The 12,790-nt window shown below is 36.7% G+C and overlaps 1 pseudogene; it reads right to left on the reverse strand.

The window, feature by feature from the left end:
* Positions 1 to 11,994: 11,994 nt before the first annotated feature.
* On the reverse strand, positions 11,995 to 12,363 carry LOC103589688 (annotated as a pseudogene).
* Between the last annotated feature and the right edge of the window lie 427 nt (positions 12,364 to 12,790).

The raw sequence follows: 12,790 nt of genomic DNA on the forward strand, positions 1-12,790 counted from the left end.
TGCTGTGTGCTCGATGACGTTTCCTCAGCACGTGCACTTGGAGAGAAAGAGTGAGCTCTTTGGTGTCTCTTTATAAGAACACTAATCCCATCAGATCAGGGCCCCACCTTGATGACCTTATTTAACCTTAATTACTTCCTTACTTGAAATACTTCCACATTGGGGGTTAGGACTATAAATAATTTTAATTTTAATTAAATTTAGGACTATAAATAAATAAATTTAAACATATAAATTTGGGGGGAATACACACATGTAGTCTATAACACTTGCTGACCTCTTAGTTCCTGACCCTCCTCCCCACTCAGAGATTTCATTGCTGGGACCCTCAGAATTAACCTCAATACTACCTATTCTATAGTCCTTTTATCTGAGCCATGTAGCTCAACCTATTGGCTGGTTCTGTCCTCAAAGCACATTATCATAGTTAACTCACATTGATTAAGTGTGTACTTATTTTAAGTTCCCTTATTTGAGCACTGTCTGGCTTGTCCTTATTAGACTGACTTACTGAATGCCCCAAATCAAACTGGTGGCTTAATTCCTTCCTACCTCTTTATCTGCCCTTTCTGAGGCTCCTGTATTTCTGCTACCAGTTTCACATCCATAGACTAATGCTGTTTACTTCTCACTGTATAACAAATGACCTATCATTCCTAGAAGTGATGCCTAATGACTTGGTACTATGGATATTTCCCCACCAGCCTTTGTGGTGCCACCCATGACCTCACTGTGGCCTGCTGCAATCTCACGCTCTATATTGTGGTATATTTGTTAGCACGAAAGCCAGAGGCGGTCTCAAGAATTTTACCAAACTCAGGAAATGGATGAATTACTGACTGTTCATATCTCAGTTTTCTCTGAGGAACACATAATTGGATAGGTTACTCATTTCAAGAAAAAAGAAGGTGGCTATAAACCCATTCGGGACAAAGAAAATAATTCATAGTGAAAGAGCCCTTAGAGAACTGTGGATGTGATGCTTGTTTCAGTCATGTCCTCCAAGGTGGGTCCTATGCAGAAAGAGGTGAATATTTTTAGAACTGAATGCTTCAGAACTGGACTTTTCTGTCACGACTATGGCTTATGTTCCTATCCTAAGAACAAACAAGACCCCTTGGGATTTTCTCTACTTGGATGGAAAGCATTGTTCAGTTGACAGGAGAGACAAAAAATGCTTCACCAAGCAAAGTGATGCAGGCCCCTTTTTTCTATCCAAAATAAGCTTTTCTAAAGAAATTTTCATAGATGAAGAGTCTGGCAAGGTGGATACTGCCAGATATATTTTCCATTTTTTGAAACATGGCTCAATATTTCAATCATGGAATCAGTTATGGCATTAGTTATTTCCATAAGATCCTATGCGATTTGGGGTATACTGTGTTTCATTATTAAATTATTACCATACTGCTAGGCCAGTCCAGAGACTCTGTGGAGACTTGTCACTCTGTTCTCAGCTAGGAAAATGGAACATGTTTTCCTTCAGAAACAGATCATTCAGTCCTTGCATTATTCTAACTGCTTTGGGACCCAAGTGTTTTTCTCCCCTAATCTCCACCCTCAAGATACTGTGATAACCAGGGAAATGCTTATGGAATCACTTATATGGTGGTAATTAATAATAATCATTTATACTTTCTTTTTTAAAGAATTTTATGGACAGTAAAAATAAATCATTTTGTTTACAAAATGAACCAGATAAATCTAGCTTCTATAAGATTATAAAAAAAAATCTGGTATAAAAAATTATATATTGTATAAAATCTACAAGAAAAGTTCTAAAAGTTTAGACTTTAGAACAAATTCACTTTATCCTTGTGCTCCCATTGCAGGCTATCGATCCGTCTACCATTTCAGCTATAGTAGTTTATTACATTCATCTATGGGTTCATTTCCCTGACTTGAATGTACTCACCTAAAGACAGGTTCCAAGTCTTTTTCTTCTTTGTATAAACAGCACCAAGTCCAGAGCTCAGCCCTTGTTGTTCACTCTGCCTATGTGAATGAGAGAAGAGCTTAAGCACAAATGTCCTTTTTTTTCTAAAAAGAATGGTCAGAATGGTTTTGCTATATTACCATGAGTTTAGCAAAAAGACATCCAAAATAAAATATCTGTAAGCCCATCTTTAACAGATGTTTTTAAAAAATGATTTTCCTCTATACAATACTGTATAAAATTTTAGCTTATAGACGAAATGGGCCAAAGATTTCAACACAAGGTGTTAGTAATACCTTTGCGCCATCCTGAAGCTCCAGGTATTTGAATTTTAGATTTTGAGAACAAGGCCAATATGTAAAAAAAAAAAAAGACCAAACGCTTCTTAACTTTCATTGTTAACTTCCACTTATAGCATAAAATAAGTAAAATTTTATAATCTAGTCATAAAATTTTTTGAAAATTGCTTTTATTTCTTCTACTAAATATCTTCCAAGAAAAAATGCCATTTTGGCTCTTTAATTTTCTATAAAATAGAAATAATGATGACAATTTTGTCTCCCCCAAAAGGATGACTATAAGCATAAATAAAAAACAGTAAGTGGAAGTATTTTTGCAAGTATAAATGCCAATCAGCTACAGGAAAATGTAGCACAAACAGATACAGGAATATGATGACGCAGACGCTAGGTTTGATTAATTTCTTTTCTCTTTTGTTCAGTACTCAAGGATCTTTACAACACGTCGATTGCATAGAGGTTAGATTGGGATGACCACTGCTTCATTCCAAGCTCCAAAGTACAGCACTGTAATGTCTACCTCCCCCCTGGCTGACAGTTCCACATCTATCTGAGCTCCTTCCACCCTGGACCTAGCCTGTCCTTCTAAGCCAGGCCACTTCCTGTTAGGGCGGAAGGTGACTTCCCTATTCCTAATGTTTCCTTCCTATGAATGGAACTCAATCAATATAACCTGGATCTCTCTCCCCTGTTTCACTTGTTCTGCCATGAGAAAGTAGAATAATTTATCTGAGTGGTAAACATGGGTAGGATAACTGGACAGGAGTGGCTCAGCTACACTTGTCTCTGTCTGGCAGCAAGCCTGCTTATAACAACACAAGCTTTTCTCTACTTCTTCACACTGTGAGTTCTAGCTGGGTAGACGTCCATGGTAGAGGGAGGCCTTTCCTGGTCCAGCACTGCCTGAAACTGGGTGCTTAAGTCTAATTCAGGGGTCAAATATTGGCACTACTACTTTCTTATCTCACCTAAAGTCAGGTCCTCCAACCTAGACACTGGTTAGTGAAAGTGATAATTTGCCCTGAACAATTACATTTTATCTTATTTTGCAACTTGTTCAGAACCTGGACAGTGAAGGTGTGTCATATTTATTCCTTTCCCCCTTACCCCCACCCCAGAGTTCTGCACACATTTGCTGGCAGTGGCTAAAGGTTCTATAACAAGCAACAGATCTCTAGCACCTGAATTTGTTCACATTTCCTCCTCTTTTCTGCATTTTATCCTAGTATTTCTCATTCCTGTATTCCTGATTCTCTAGCCCTGATTTTGTCTCTATCTTGACACCCAATGCTTATTTCAAGCCCCTTTTGCCTTTGTAACCCATTTGGTAGCCCAACTTCATGCATTTTAACTTTGGTGAAGAAAACACCCACCCCGGGACCAGCCTTCAGGGATCCCAGATGGTCACCACATGTGCCCTAACCAAATCTTCCTACTGATAAGGTGAGCTTGGCACATTCCGCAGCAAATGAAGGCCTGCACCAGCTGCCTGCCCCATCTCTCTTAGCCTTTTCTATGTTTTTGCAGCCTTTTATCTCTTAGCTCAAAGAGAGTTTCCCAACCATGTTGGGAGCTACTTGGATGCCAGAGGAAATTTTCTCCAATCCTTCCAGCAAACTGCTTTTGTGCATGAGATTAAATTAGCCTATAAGAAGTTCAGAACCACCAAACATTTGTATTTTGATTCTGAATAGAATGCAATTCAGTATATTATTTATTGGTACTCTCCCTTTTTTTTTTAACTTGTTGGTATTTAGTTTAAATGTCTTGTTTCATGATCTTGACGGTTCTGTGATATGATATTACTTTGCAACCAGCATGGTGCCATTATTTCAAAGGTCATTGAGATACTCAGCCTGTGTTTATATTTCACTTCCTTCGAACACTGTTTAAAGTTCTGATTATCTTCACCAAGTTGCTGAGATTTGGAAGACCTCTTCACTGACAAGGCAGAAATTTCAAAAGAATTAAAAATTGTTGTAGGGATTTGAAATGTGAAATGTAGAAACAAACTCAAGGTACCTTAAACTCTTAGATTAAAAAGATAAACTGATATGAGAAAGATTAAGTGGTTTGCCCAAGAGAAACTATCCTAAATGTAAATATGAGGATTGTAACAAAGTTGACATTATGCCTGATTTATGGCTTTTCCCCACTTCACATCACTGTCCTCTCATTACCAGAGAGGTGAAAATATTTCATCAAATAGTTTCTAACTCAAACAATCTACTTTCTTCTTCTACATAATTGATCTTTAGAAAATTTCTTCTTGCTTTGAGTACTTACAACTTTCCTCGTAGAGCAAAGACATATAATTATTTAATTTTTGCTTTGTGAAATTGATAGCAAAGTGTAATTATTTTATTGGCTAGAATCTCAGAGAGATTAAAGCCTTCCCGAACCTTGATGGGGATATGCAGAATCACGAAACTTTGACCTAAAATTATGAACATGTAACCCACAAAATCCACTGTGGCCCCAGCAGTGATTGGCCCATGCTTTGAAGCATAATCTATTTTCATGAAGAGGTGAGGAAGTTCACTCTGCCCACCTTGAGTCCATGAGAAGGGTATGGCTGCATAGTTCTATTATAGGAAGATGAAGAATTGGGACCAATAATTTAATTTGGTATTTCTTAACCTTTAATTTTTTGACAATATTTTGAGTGTGTAATGATTTTCTGTTATGTTATTATTTTACACATTCCTATTTCTAAAAAGATTAAGCACATATTCATATGCTTATAATTTATGTAGATTTCTTTTTGTAATGTGCCTGTTGAAATTATTAGCCTGTTTTCTATTGGATTGCCTATTTTTTTTTAACATGTAAGAGTTTTTTTAAAAAAAGTATTCAAAAATCAAGTCTATCATCTACTAGATTTTCTCACACTTTTTCTAAAGTGATTGATTTCATTTTACAATATTTGAGAGCTGGACATTTTAATTTTAATGTAGTTGAATTTATTAATCACTGTTTATGGTGGATGTTTTTGCAGCCAGTTGAGAAGTGGACAGACCTCATTCACATGGGATGAGAGGAGGATAGTTTCTTATCAACCTGCAGTCTAGCCAAGACTAAATCACTTGGAGGCTGGCAGGGTTATAAGACCAAGAATAAATGTGTGCAAGGCCTCTGGAGGGTGGGCTTAAAACTGCCATGACATTATGTCTACTGCATTCTATTGGCCAGAGAAAGTCATAGACATGCCCAGATTTAAGAGGTGGAACAGTAGATCACCTCTATGGTGGCAGTGCTGCAAAGTCACATTAAAATGCTATGGATACTGCAAGGGGAAGAATTCTTGTAATATACCAGTGTTCTTTACTTTCTATAAACTCTTGGAGGACAGCAGAAGCAACCACGTCATGCCAAAATCATTATAAGCACCATCATTATGATAGCATCCAAATGCATGATCCGCTTAATTTTCCAAAGCTTTTCACTCTACCAGCATTTCATCTCGTGCTTTCTTAGTGTTAATGTGAATAATCAGGATGACAATGGATACCATAGATTTCAGTGTTTCTTTTTTCTTTTCTTTCCTTTTTTTTTGAAACATAATTGATTATACATGTTTGTGGGGTACAGAGTTGAATGTCAATACCTGTGTACAATATGTGATGATCAAATCAGGATAATTAGAATATTCATCATTACAAAATGTAAGCATTCTTTGTGTCCAGTGTTTCATTCTTCCACCCCCATAAGAAGGTTAGTGTATCTATCTACTATGAGAACAACCCAATTGCAGAATTACATTTTGGAGGTCTTTTTTAGGGGACAGACCTAATATAAATGACCAAATCAGACAGAAAGTCAGCAGGAAAAGGATAACAGTAGTAAGGGGTTATTCAAAACTGTTTGCTATACCAGGTTTTTACAAAGATGTGGCTAGGTTTAAGGAAAACCAAAAAATAACAAAACATTCCAATAGCTAGCAAAACTAGAAAGCTGCCATCACCTGCAGACTGTAAAGGACGAGGGGGAGATGGTGGTGTGGGGATCAGTACTGGACTCTTCTGAGACTTCCAGCTTTTGGAGAGATTCATTTGAAAGAAGCTGTAGCTTTGGTAGAGGAACACAGCCTTAGCCAACCCAAGGTACGGCATAAAGGAAGAGCAAGAATAAATATCCTGAACTCTGTCTTTCTACCCTTAAACTTCAGACCGTGCTTCACATTGTCTGAACAAATCGAAAGGTAGAGAGAAAACAAGGGAACCCAGTTCATGAGTCAGTCCTGAAGTACATGGTAGGATGGAGAAGGCAGAAAATCTATCTGAATAGGCAACCAGATAATGTCCAGCCATATGCATAATAAAAATCTGTTGAATGAATGCATTGCCTCTTTACTGTAAAAAATTCCTCAAATTTAACCACTTGTTTCAGCAGAAATTTTCACTGACTTCTAATTATTTTCCAATATTAATGCAAGTCTCATACTCATTTTAATCATTTTAAGAATTTTCTTTCTTCTGTAACAATCTCAATTGCAGAACTCAGTTCTTAAGTTTTCCAGTTAAGAGAGCCAATAAATTATCTCTCTTTTTTTTTTGAAAAAAAACACCTGTAACCAATAGAATCCTAATACGATCTTACTTGCTTTCTTCAGACACACTTGTGTTTCAGTTCTTGAAACGTGTTCATATAAATGTTTCAGTAATTACTGCAGAATTATAAGTGGTTGAAATTGAAAGTTCCCATCTCCAGGAGTGCTATGAAAAATAAAGGAGACACAACAACACTAAAAATCCTTGTGACATGCTTGCTTGCACAGTTTTCTAAGTAGAAAACCAAGAGATATCATAAGATAATGCATATTTTACTTATTTAGAAACCAGCATATTTGGAGTTCTGGGTCCATTGTACCCAGCATCTTGAGGAAAGGGTAATCAATGGTATGTATAGTTCTCATATTATATGAGATTTCCAATTTCGAGAAATTTTATTGCAACCAAATCATAATTATTCTCTGAAGGCTTGAAGATGGTACATTTTAGTCTCCCTCAGAATTTATTTCACTCATTTACCTAAGAAGGACACTGAAATAATAATGATTTTGACAATGCCACTGCAGCTGATAATAATCAGAGCTACCATTTTGAGGGCTTGATCCTATCCCAGGAATTATAATAAGATATTTAAATATATTTTATCTCATCTTCACAGCAATTCTACAAGGTAGATATCATTCCCATATTATTTCTGGAAAACCAAATCTCAGAAATTAAGTATCATGCTGCATTATCTATACTTGTATTCTCTGAACATGAGTTTCTCCTACTACTAGTCATTAGTCTTATTACTTAGCACATATTAGTAATCATATTAATAATGTAAAAATATCTGCTTAAGAAGCTAATTAAAAGGTACTCCATAAAAGAGAGAAAGAAGCCTTAGTTGTGTGTTTGATTAAAACATTTTAAAGCTAATCAATTACAAAATTTATGTTAAAGCTCGGATTAACCAAGAAACTAGAAAGATGAAAGAAAAACATGTGCAATGATTTTTTTCCACCCAGCCAGTGGAATCAAAGATGAAGGAATTACCTTATCAACAAGATTTGTGGGATGTAGAGATGGCAATTAAGCTGATAATATTTGTATAAAAACAGGAGGTTCAAATTTTCTTTCACAGCATTTTGATGTTGTATTTTTCTAGGGTACGGATGGCCATAGTGAAATTGTACTAAGAATGGAAATGGTAATTGTTGCTTCACATTTGAAGTCAAAGTGATTTTACTGTTTCTCATCTAAGATCTATTCTGTAAAAAAGGGTAGAGGCTGGTATAAATTCAGTTGAGGAATTGATGAGTCAAATACAAAGCCAGATGTAAACCATACAACATTTTCTTACTGTATTACTTTAAAAAATACCATATAAAGCCTATAGTAATCACTCATAAAAGTATATATGAAAGTAAAATAGAATAAACATTAAATGCAGAAAGTATGATAATTTAGTGCAAATGCTCCTACAGACATATTGAAACCTACTGGGACCAGCATCACATCAGGCATTATGATGCTGAAGGCAAGAACGCTTTGTAGTGTTTGTTCTGAACAACTCGCCAAATGCGGTCAGGTAAGCTGAGGACAGCATCCAGTCTCCTATTTTTGCTCTAGCCTCCCTCTAATTCTACTTTCCTAAGTTTGGAATTAAAATGTAAGAAAGAAAAGGATAAAAATTAAGATTCCCACAGTAACAGTCAATTTTAATTAAAGTTCAAAAATTCCTAAAACTATCAATGTTTAGTAAATTTTGGATATTAGTGGGTCTCCTGATTGAAAATGCTAAGTATATGCATATAAGCAGCAGAATTTTCCCAAAGGAACCATGAGTGTGTATGTTACTTTTAACTCTAAATATTAGGTACTTTGACTTCATTTTATTATCCTAATCTTTCAAAAATGTACTGCTTATAAAAGTCACTGAGATTTCTCTATAATCTGTGGTGTGAAATAAACATTTTGGTTTCCAAAAGTACATAGTACTTTTATTGATGCTTCTTATCAATAAACAGGAGGTGATATTGAAATGAGAAAAAGGCAAAGGCTTGAGAACTGAACTGTTTTGCAGGACTTATCTCTCCATTGCAAGGTTGCTTAGAGGCCGGAGGGAGGAGGCAGAAATAGCTCTAGCACTGTGGGTTTTATCAGACACAGGTTAAAACCACGTCCTCATGAGGAATTGCTCATTGGAAACCAGAGACATTTTTTTCTCCATTTGAAAAAGACAAAACAAAACACTCTTACTGACACTGAGAAAATTTTTTTTTTTTTTTTTTTTTTTTTTTTTTTTTTTCCTTGTCCGGCAACGGATCGCAACCCTCAGTGTTGCCCCCGTACCGGACCGGGGACCGGCAACGGGATCGCAAGCCTCGGTGTTGCTCCCGCGCCTCGCTCAGCCAGTGAGCGGGAACCGGTCTGTATATGGGATCCGAACCCTCGGACGGGAGCGCTGCCACACTTCCCAAGCGGCGCACCATCCAGTGCGCCACCGGGCCGGCCCGACACTGAGAAAATTTTAATTCAGAAAAAGAAATGTTCATCACTGATGACTAGCTTAATGTAAAATTAAAGCAAAACTCAATCTCACTAAAAAGGAAACATTGGAAACTGTGCTTCTCCATGGTTCTCAACTCTGACTTAATAAATACCGTCCTTACTTTTTAAGACTGTGAAATACGAGGAAACATCTCCAGTTTTGGGCAAGTCTGAGCTTTTTCCCAAGTGAAATTTTTAGGTAAGTTAAATATCAATAAGCCAGAATCACCCAACTGCATTTTAAAAATTTCCATATACATTTTATTTTTTTCTTTCATAATTGAGATTTTATTGGTTGTGTTGATGATCACTACACAGACATTTCAATTTGCACACAATTCTAGTTCTTTATTTTCTATTTTTAAATCATTTTTTATTGGGACACAGTTGATTGTACATATCTGTGGGGTACATCATGAATATCAATACCAGTGTGTAATATGTGGTGATCAAATCAGGATAATTAGTATATCCATCATTATACAATGCAATCAATTTTTGTGGCCCTTTACCAGTTCCTCCCTTTCCCCCCTCCCTCTACCTATTTCCCACCCTCGGCAGCCTCAGTTCTGTTCTCTTCTCTTAAAAAGTTCAAAGTATTTTTTTTATTTCTGTATCTTATTTATTTATTTATTTATTTATATTATTAGCTTCCACATATAAATGAGAATGTGGTATTTCTCTTTCTGTGTTTGGCTTATTTCATTTAACATAACTTTCTCTAAGTTGATCTATGTTGCTGTGAATGGCTGTCTTACATTCTTTTTTATGGCCAAGTAGTATTCCATTTCATATTTTCTTTATCTGCTCATCCAATGATGGGCATGTAGGTTGGTTCCAACTCTTGGCTGTTGTAAATACAGCTGCTGTAAACATGAGGGTACAGGTGTCCCTTCGACATGATGATTTCCATTCCTTTGGATATATTCCCATCAGTGGGATTGCTGGATCATATGGTAGTCCTATCTGTAGTTGTTTGAGGAACCTTCATACTATTTTCTATAATGGCTGCACCACTTAACAGTCCCATAAACAGTGTAGGAGAGTTCTACTTTCTCTGCATCCTAGCCAGCATTTGTTATTCTCTTTTTGATCATAGCTAGCGTAAATGGAGTGAGGTGATATCTCAATGTGGTTTTGATTTGTATTTCCAGGATGCTGAGTGATGTTAAGCATTTTTTCATTTGTCTGTTGGCCATTCATATATCTTCCTTTGAGAAATGCCTACTCAACTTCTTTGTCCATTTTTTAATCTGGCTACTTGCTTTTGCTGTTAAGTTGTTTGAGTACTTTGTATATTCTGGATATTAATCCTTTGTCAGATGCATATTTCACAGTTATTTTCTCCCATTCTGTTGGTGGTCTTTTTGCTCTGTTAATTGTTTCCTTTACTGTGCAGAAGGCTTTTAGTTTGATGGAATCCCACTTGTTTATTTTTCCTTTTGTTGCCTGTGTTTTTGGGGTCATATTCATAAACTCTTTTCTCAGTCCTACTTCCTGATGTGGTTCTCCTATGTTTTCTTTGAGTAGTTTTATAGTTTCAGGACTTATATTTAATTATTTAATCCATTTTGAGTTGATTTTGGTATATGGCGAGAGGTACGGGTCTACTTACATTCTTCTACATATGTATGTCCAATTTTCCCAGCACCATTTATCAAAGAGGCAGTGTTTTCCCCAGTGTATGTTCTTAGTGCCTTTGTCAAAGATCAGTTGGCTGTAGGTATATGGACTTATTTCTGGGCTCTCTATTCTGCTCCATTAGTCTTAGTGTCTGTTTTTATGTCAGATCATGCTGTTTTGGTTACTATAGCTTTGTCATATAATTTGAAGTCAGGTAGCATTATGCTTCTAGCTTTAGTTTTTTTGCTCAGGGTTGCTTTGGCTATTTGGGGTCTTTTGTTGTTCTATGTGAATGTTAGGATTGTTTCTTCCCTTTCTGTGAAGAATGTCATTGGTATTTTGATGGAGATTGTGTTGAATATGTTGATCACTTTGGGTAGTATGGACATTTTCACAATGTTACTTTTTCTAGTCCAAGAGCATAAAATATCTTTCCTTCTTCTTAACATATGTACTGAATTCTGAGAAGCCACATATTGTAATTTTTTTAAAAAGTTATTCCAGTGACTTTTCAGCTTCAAATTTGGAGGCAAATTTTCCTTAAGGGGGTATTAGGTACCAGTATCTCCAGATATTGGTAAGCTGTTACATAAGTCCCACCAATTCACAATTTAATATCATGTACACTACATACTCAAAATTTCATTCACATTAACAAAATTGTTAGGAAAACTGGACTACCATGACCAAAGATGTAACAGAATGCACAAAATTCTGACAGGGAGAGCAATGATTAAGGAGCAGTTTTCTTTAAGAAACAGTTTCACTGAAAAACAATGTGGGAATACAAGTAATTTTAAATGTTAAAGACACATTAAATATATGATTCTGACTCCAGATAGCTTTTTAGTATGTTTTGTATTATAGGATATAAAAACTACTGCCCCACATGTATGGAATGTTAAGCTGACACCCAAGGCAGTCAAAGTCTCCCATAATTCAATATGCTACTATTTTCTTGTTGTGCCAAAAAATAAACCACCAGCAAATGATTTCACCTCTTATAAAAAAGCATTTACACTTTAAAAAGTGGGAAGAGATGGGATTCCCTCCTTCTTAAAGATGTTAGAAGTTACCCAAAAACTTGCATTCACAAAATAGTTGATGAAAACTTTCCTCTGGATGGTACAAGGGTGACAGAGACCACCGATAAGACATGGTAGATGATATGAATCAGGCTTGGCTTCTTTCTTGCTTCATCAGAGGCTGGACTCTCCTCCTTTTCAGTTTTTCCATTTTCTGTGGGTAAATCTTTTGTCTTGGTTAGTCACTTTGGCTTGTTTTCTCTTTGCTCCCCTTTTCCCTTTTGTTTTTTGTCTGAAGATTTATCCTTTGCTGCTGTCTTTTTTGGCTTTGTTTCCACTTTTGCAGGAGCAGGTTTAGCTGACAACTTCGCTGATCTCCTCTTGGGCTTTTCCTTTGCTGTCCCTTTGGCTGAGCTGACCTTCCTCTTGGGCATTTTGGTGGCTGGGAGGGCACGTGCTGGGTGCCTGCTGGTTGCGATGCATCCAGATCCATCCCGAAGCTGGGCTGCCTGGCTGCTGCTGCTCCTCCTGCCACCCGAGCTGCTGTGACCTGCAGTGGGGCTGTGGGAGAAACTTCATGTACATTTTAAAGAAAAATTGGGAAAACTGTAAAATGTTCACACTGGGAAACATTAATGAGAATGACCACTTTGAGCTGAGTTGTTAATTTGTGCGTATACAAGTATAACCAAGGACCAAGAATGGACTGAGGACTGAGGAAGTGTATGGTGGTGGTGTAGAATGTGCCACCCAGAAACATAAGCCCTGAATGTATTCCATGAATTCATTGGGGGCTCAAAATATGGAAAGCTGAATAATGTCCCCCCAAATATGCCCACATCCTAGTCTCCAGAACCTGTG

The sequence above is a fragment of the Galeopterus variegatus genome, unplaced genomic scaffold, assembly GCF_000696425.1.
Source record: "Galeopterus variegatus unplaced genomic scaffold, G_variegatus-3.0.2 Scaffold43, whole genome shotgun sequence".
Classification (NCBI taxonomy): domain Eukaryota; kingdom Metazoa; phylum Chordata; class Mammalia; order Dermoptera; family Cynocephalidae; genus Galeopterus; species Galeopterus variegatus.